Source organism: Alexandromys fortis, unplaced genomic scaffold (assembly GCF_014885135.2).
Source record: "Alexandromys fortis isolate MF-2015 unplaced genomic scaffold, M_Fortis_MF-2015_v1.1 scaffold_74, whole genome shotgun sequence".
Lineage (NCBI taxonomy): Eukaryota > Metazoa > Chordata > Mammalia > Rodentia > Cricetidae > Alexandromys > Alexandromys fortis.
Window position 1 is genome coordinate 6,286,111 of NW_026068008.1, and position 8,429 is coordinate 6,294,539.

General features: G+C 33.3%; 1 pseudogene; it reads left to right on the top strand.

The window, feature by feature from the left end:
* Nucleotides 1–6,264: 6,264 nt before the first annotated feature.
* On the top strand, nucleotides 6,265–6,551 carry LOC126513400 (guanine nucleotide-binding protein G(I)/G(S)/G(O) subunit gamma-11-like; annotated as a pseudogene).
* Nucleotides 6,552–8,429: the final 1,878 nt, after the last annotated feature.

Here is an 8,429-nt window from a genome sequence, read left to right on the forward strand (position 1 = left end):
CATTTTATAATGAAGGAGCAAGTATAGGATTAAATTCTCTGATCATTGGTCAGGATGGAGCAGATCCACTTCTGTGGATAATTTAATATACAAAACAAGTAGCCACACTCTAGGTCAGTATATCTTGTTTGTACCACATCTATTGTCAACAACCTTGAAAGAGTAAAAATAAGCTCAGACTCTGATATTTAGTCAAGATAAAATAGGAATCACATCTGCAGGCCCCCACAGATATATGAATATATATTATTATATTATATAAGATATAAAATATATTGTGTGCAATTTGATATATATTTAATATAACTATATATATATATATATATGGATATATTTTCAATAATGGTTAAAGATGAGTAAGCTTGAATTTGAGGGCAAATGTGGTTCAAACACAGGAAGAGTAGAAGAAAGGACAGGGAAGAAATAATGTAATTGTAAGTATAAAAAGATCTGACATGCTAATGCATATTTGAAATGCTTGACCTTGGGTCCAACTCTTAGGAGCATCTATGAGTAACAAAATATCATTATTCCAGTTAAATATTCAGTTTTGGAATTGCTGAGTTATGGAATGAGTACATCTGTTTTTCTTACATATTTCCCCGTCTATAACCTCTGCCTGCAGTGAAGTTCTTGGCTCTGTAAGTGAGTTCCAGTTTCTCCAATACCTCACAGTTTGATATGTCATTTATGTTTGTATTTGTTTAGTAATTTAAAGTGTACTAAGAGTATTAATTTCAAAATAATATTCAACTTTGAAGTACTTCTCAGAAATCCATATTTTCTCTACTTTGTTGTGTATATTGCTTATAATTAAATAAACTGTTCTTTTTCTTGTTGGAATCACTTTTCCTATATTCTGAATAAGTGTGCATATTACCCATATTTTATATTTTAGTATCAAATTGAAAAATATCTATATGAAATATTGATTAAAATATTATATGCATTATTGTGTCTGCTGACATGTTTGTGAAATACTGAGAATGTGTTTGCCATGAACACAATTGAAGGTAAGAGAACCAACATCCTTTGAGAATCTGTTCTTTCCTTTCAGGCTTATTTTTTTTATTAATTTTTAAGCCCATGATACACTACAAAGAACTATTTATGCATGAATAAGTAGAAATGTAAATTACTACTTTTTATGTAGAATTCTTATGTTTCAATATTTTATCTTTTTTTACAGAAAATTTGCTCTGATTATGGCTCCCCCACCTCCTCCCATATAGTCCCTACCTCTCCTTCTATCCAAATCTATACCCTTCCTTTCTTTCTCTCATTAGAAAACAACAGGAATGTAAGAAATAATAATAAGGTAAAACAAAACCAAAAAAAAAGAATAGAACAAAACAATGAAACAAACAAACATAAGCAAAAGAGCAAATGAGAAACCTCAAGGAACACATATAGACAAAGAAACACTCATGCATACACACACAGATCCTATAAAAGCACAAAGCTAGAAATCATAATATATACACAAAATATCTATAAGGTATAGCAAAAAATACGATAATAAAACAAAGCAACAAACAAAAAAATAAAAAAACAAAACCCTACGCAAGCAACAACCAAATAAAATAACAAAAACAACAACAAAAATCCCATACCCACAAGGACAACATTGTTCTGACAAAACATTATGAGAAAAAGCTAGACAGAGAGCCTTTCATTAAGAGTGGCTTGTATATACAGTGGCATACCATAGAAGAAACTATTTTCCCTTTCCAAGTAGTTATCAATCAGATATAGTTTCTGTGTTGGCATGGGGAATTTTTCTACTTCTCCTCTCAGCTCCAAAATCTCATTTGTCCCAGAATTATGAAAGTCTGGTGGATGCTGATGTAATCTCTATAAATTCATATGTATATTGATCCTCAAATGTTTAGAAGGCTTTGTTTTGTTGGTGTTTTCCATCTCCTCTTACTCTTAAAGCCTTTCCTTATCTTCTTCTGAAGTGTTCCTTGAACACCGGGAGGGAGATTTGATGGAGATGTCCCATTTAAGATTACTCACATGCTTCACATTGTCCAGTTGTGGGTGATTGTAATTGTTCCCATCTACCACACGATGAAGCTTTTCTGATAATGGTTAATCAAATAAAAATCTATTTGTATAGCAAAATGCCATTAGGAGTCATTTTATTGCTATATTCCTTGAGAAAATCAAGAGTATTTGATTTGGCCCTACATTGGTTGCCAATGATGCTGTTGGTCAACCTGGTCCCGTGGGTACCCTAAAATGGCCAATCTATTGCCAAAGCTAGTGAATGATTGCTCTTCACAAACTGATGTTAAGGACAAATTGCTGAAAACAACACCTACAAAACTTATTGAATACAGAGAAATAGAGTTGCTACCTACTTAAAGCCTTCACCTCCAAGATCTAGTGTTAATGGAATCACAAAAGTACTCTACATGCTACTAAAAAAGGAGAAAAAGGAAACACTAGCATGACTACAAATCCATTGATCTACAACAATGAAATGCCTGAAAGATTCACCAGTAAAATGGTGGCACAATATTTTATGCATTATCGTGTCTGCTGACATGTGTGTGAAATCCTGAGAATGTGGGAGTAACCCACCAATATCTGATTCAATTTCAGACCCATTTCATGAGATGGAACCAATCCTGAACACTGCTTGAATGGCCAGGATTCAACTTCAACCATTTTTAAGACCACTAAAATGAGTTATTCTTTGGCTGAAACATATACTTGACTAGATAATATCAAATACGTTTAATTTTAACTCAATCTGATTCTTTAATTTTTATATCTATCCTCATTCTGTTACTACATTGCTAGATAGTTATGACAGGATAAGAATGCTTAAATTAATGTTCTTTCTATTCCCTTTCTTTTAAATAAATTTTTGAGAATTTTAAACTAAGTAATCTATTTTAATTATTTCTACCATTCCTCTTTCTTGCTTCACATTCCTTCCCAAAACTGATTCCTTTTTTCTTACAAAGAAGATATAGATATAGATAGAGATAGAGATAGACTATATATATATATAAGTCTGTTTAATATTGTTTTATGCATGAGTTTAGTGATAATCACTTATGACTGGATTATCAACGTATATGCCTATTTGTTCCTAATGTTCCATCCAATAGCCATAGACTACTTTTTATTTTAATTAATTTATTTATTTGAAAATGATCTTTTCTCATTTTACACACCTATCCCAATTCACACTCCTCTTCCCCTGCCCCCCCCAACCAACCCCCCATCCTCTCCTCAGAGAGAGTAATGCTTCCTATGGGGAGTCAACGAAGTCTGATGCATCATTTTGAGGCAGGACCAAGGCCCTCACCCCTATATTTAGGTTGAGTAAGGTATACCTCCAAAAAGAATTGGCTGCAAAAAACTAGTTTAAGCACTAGGTATAAATCCTGGTTTCAAACCAGTGGCCCCACAGACTTCCCAAGCCATACAACTGTCAATCACATTCAGAGGTCCTAGTTTGGTCCTTTGCTGGTCCCCAGATATCAATCCAGAGCCCATGAACTCCCACTACCTTTGGTCAGCTATTTTTGTGTGTTTCCCCATTATAATCTTGACCCCTTTTATCATATTATTGCTCCTTCCTCTCTTTAACTGGTCTCTTGAAGCTTGGCCCAGTGCTTAGTTGTGAATCACTGCATTTGCTTCTATCAGTTGCTGGATGAAGGTTCTGTGATGATAATTAAGGTACCCATCAATGTGGTTACAGGGAAAGGCCAGTTCAGGCGCACTCTCCACTATTGCATAGGGTCTTTTCTGGGGTTCCTTCTGGATTATTGGGAATTTACCTGGTGCCAGGTTTCATTCTAGTCTCAAAATGAACCATAGACTATTAAGCAAAAGCCTCAAGTCCAGACATGAAAAATTTCCATCAAGGTCATGAGCTTCTAAAAGAGTCCTAAAAATTACAGGCTATTGTCACTACCCTTGATTGCCTCTCAAAACTTGTAGGTAAAGAACATATTGCTGAAGATGCCACATATTTCAGACATGGGGCCTGGATGAATAGAATAATAACTGCTCTAGAAGAACCCTTAAATTACTGGACCTCAGTACTGGTTATAATTGCTGTGCAAGATCATAAGATAAAAAAATAATCAATAATCCTATCCAATTCTGAAACAATGAATCACAATGACCAGCATGTCAAGATAGCCTCTATAATGGAATAATAATACTTTATAATGAGGTTAACCAGCAGTTATCCAACTGGGCTTAGGCATTCTGAATAGGAGGGTATTTGCATTTGATACTTGTCCTTGTACTCAGAAACTGTAGCTCTCACCACAACAAAGAAGTTTATTTATGCAGCAGATAGAGAGGATAATATAGAAAGGAACACCTTGTGAAAATCCAGAGTGTAAGTTACAGTACAGTTTCCAGAGACAACTAGTACATCTCCAATAAAAGAAATGAACTCAAGGCTCAGGGAGCATAAAGGAAGAAGGGGAAGAAAGATTGGAACAGCCAGAGACCAATATGTTTGCTGAGAGAAAGTACCTTCTAAACATAACAGTGAAGCTCACTTGTTTCCTAAACAAGACACGCATGAGAACCACACCAGTCAACATGCCAACAAGGACTGAATAAATTTTACATAGCCATTCCTTTGCATTTTGTTATTCATAATATTATATCACCATCCTCTTTATAATCCAGTGCATTTTAACTATGTTCCCCTAAATCTGCTGAACTTCCCATTTCTACAGTATTATATAATTATCATAATTAGTGAAATGTAGGTATAAATTATTATTCTAAGTTCCAAAATCTGGGTCATTTTTTGCCTATGTTTCTGGTAATTATTTAGTTTTCCATGCAAGTATGGTTGGTTTTGTTTCTATATGTATACTTATTATTTTATTGCATGCTGGATATTTTATATAAAAGAACACTGAAATTCTGTTTTCCTTCACACATTTTAAAGAGTTTTTACTTTGTCTGATTCCTAGCTATGTATTACATTCCCACTTAATTATTAATGGGGATGATTCTGCATTTTGTTCACATAACTTAGTCTTAATCAGTTTACTCCCAGTAAGCACTTGGAGGCAGGTATTAAATTAAGACTGTCCTTTCAAATACACATCTACCTCAGGAAACTAGCATACAAGCTTCCCATAGAATTTCTGCTAGGGAAGGTCTAGGAATTGAGGGAGAGATGTTATAATAATAATTTATTATGATGTTTGGATTACAAAATATAACTTGTTTTCTTTAAAGTAAATAAAGGAAACACTGGAAAGATTTAAGAGTGCTTGAGATACTTTAATTGTTTTGTAAACTTATAATTATAACTGTACTGTTTATGTGGTAAATATGATCTCATGATTCTTGAATGGAATGTGGAATAATTATTTCAAACTTAATCACATTTTCATTATCTCAAACATCTGTTATTTATTATAAATCATCTGAAATTTACTCTCAGAAACAGTGAAATATACAAAAATATGCCATACATTATAATTAACTATACATTGTCAAAATAAATTAGAACTTACAAAGGGGCAATACTCTTCTTCACTTTCTGAGCATCTGTATTTTCTTGTCCATCATTGCCTTTCTGCATTATCATGAGGAACCATGAATACAATCAATACTTCTGAGTTTGTTCAAGTAACAGAGAGATCATGTCTTTTTCTTCCTGTTTTTGGTTACTTCATTTCTTTGATTGTCAGTTACTTCTATGTTTTCTGAAAAGAAAGACTGTTTTTTCTTCTGTAAAGGTTGTGTAGTATTGTTTGCATGTTCATAAGTGACATTTGCTTCATTTATCTATCTACTAATAGATACTATTACTTTGTTATTGTGAAAGTGATTTCAAATCTTCAGGATAAATATATACACACTGATTACTGAATCATGTAGTAGGTCCATTTGAGTATGGGGAGAAAATATGAAGCAGCTGTCTACAAGGAGTTATACTAACTTAAATTCCCACCAGATTGTATACAAGTATTGTCTATGCTCCAAATCTGAAATATTAGTCAGCTTCTCTCACATTGACAATAGATATTCTGCAAGAGTAAAATATTGTCTTTTCAATCTTAACCTAATTTATCTAATGATTAACCATGTTGATTAGTTTTTCATGTATGTTAATTAGCCTTTTGCATGTTTTCCTTAAAAATAATGTATAATGAGATCGCTAGCCTATTTTTAACTTTTCTTTGCTTACTGTTAAAGTTCGCTAGTGACAAGTGGCTGCCTTGCACAAGTGACTCCTGAGCCAGTTCTGGGGCAAAGATGCCTGCCCTTCACATTAAGGATCTGCCGGAAAAGGAAAAGCTGAAGATGGACATTGAGCAACTTCACAAAGAAGTGAAGTTGCAAAGACAACAGGTATCTAAATGTTCTGAAGAATAAAGAACTATATTGAAGAACGTTCTGGAGAGGATCCTCTGGTGAAGGGAATCCCAGAAGACAAGAATCCCTTCAAAGAAAAGGGCACTGTGTCATTTCCTAACTCTAGGGAAAACTCTATTCTCACTCGTGGCAAGTTTTTCCTTTATTTGTTTTATTTTCTCCGATAAAACCCAAGTGTATGTTAAAGAAGGTAAAAATGTAATTGAGAAAAAAAAAAAAAAAACTGCTGCAGGCACTCTCCAGGAAGTTTATGTGCGACTGTAACATGTGCCTGCTTCTGACCCGGGTTCAGGATACTCCCATCTTCGAAAGGCAGTTGTGGGACAAACGCATGACCCTACCCTTTCAGTGAGCTGCTTGCTGCCTCCAATAAAGTTTGTCTTGGGGAAAAAAAGTATGCTAGTGACTTCTGTGTCTGTGCATCTGTGCATGCACCCCTTGTCAAGGATACACTTTGTAAATATTTTCTCCCAGATCCTACATTGTCTCTAAACAGTGTTGTTTGCTGCACTGAAGCTTGTTAGTTTGATAAAATTCCATTTGTCTCCTTTTCTCTATGACCCAATCACATAGAAGAGAATCACCAAGCAGAGTACTTACTTGAAAGGTTTTCTCTGCATTTTCTCTCAGGATTTTTAAAGTTCCTTATCTCACATGAAAGTTTTCAACCCATTCCTATTTGATATTTAACATGATATGAGAAAATACTGTATTTAATCATGTTACATATGGATGGATATCTAGTTTTCTTACTGATATTTATGCTTGTTATCATTTTCTCATTATGTTATTTTTGAAAAAAAATAAAATGTCAGGTGAACATAGGTGTGGTGGTATATTTCTGAGCTGTGTATTCTGCTTCATTAGTCAGTGTATCTATTTTATGATACTTGTTATCACTTTAGGGACAAATTTGACATTCATCATTGTATTAATAGCATTAAAATATTTTGTTTTCTGATCTGATCATTTTTCTGTTTTATTTGAATTTCATGGTGGCATATAAATTTTAATTACTAGTTTTCCTTTTATTTTAAAATTACATTAGCATTTTGATTCCATTTTGCTCTGATTGCACTGAGAGCATTGGATATTACTAACTTTTAAAATCCACTGATGTGGAATATCTTTTCATTTGACTTGTTTTGTTCAAATTCTCTCACTAGTCTTCTAAATTTTAAATATATAGAATTTTAACTCTGGGTATTTTGCTTTTCTGGTCATTTAAATGATATTGCTTTTCCCACTTCTTTTATGACTTATTCGCTGATATTGCACAGAAATAAAATTAACTTTGTGAGGAAAACCTGGACTTTGCCATGTCATTCTAGTATTTATTAGTTTTCACTGGCTTTTACAGTTCCAACTATGTTTACATACATAGACATACACACACATATACCTCCGATTTTATATATAATATATTCATATATCATGAAACAATTGACAATTTTATTTCTCATTTGCCTTTTAGGTTACCACTTCTCACCAATACCTACACCTATGATTTTAGTATTATATTAAGTAGTAGGTGTGAATGATCTCGTCCTATTTGCTTTAAGAAAAAAGTATATTAAATCAGTCATTTAGAAACTTGACTGTGTTGATACTCATTCTTTAACACACAGTTTTGTGAGAAGACTCCTACTCCCTGTATTTTTCCAATTTGTTTAGTTTTATTGCTATTTTAAGTTTGAGACCATAATATTGTAATATTACTTCCCCTTCTCTTTCTTCCCCCAAATGTCTCCTGTATATTACTGATTGCTCTCTTTCTAACACATGGCTCCCTTTTCATTAATTTTTGCTATATGCATATATATTACGAAATATAACCTGCTGTGTTTGTATAATGTTACTAAAATGTGTTTGCTCAAAAATGTCCATTTGGCATTGGATAACTATTGAGGATACTTTTTCCCTCATTCTTCATTCTTTAGCAGCCTCTAATACTTTTTATCATGATTGACAGTGTTTTGAATTATGCTGATCCCTTCTTTATATTTGTTAAAAAAAGATGTATTGCTGTTCCTTCCGCTACTCTG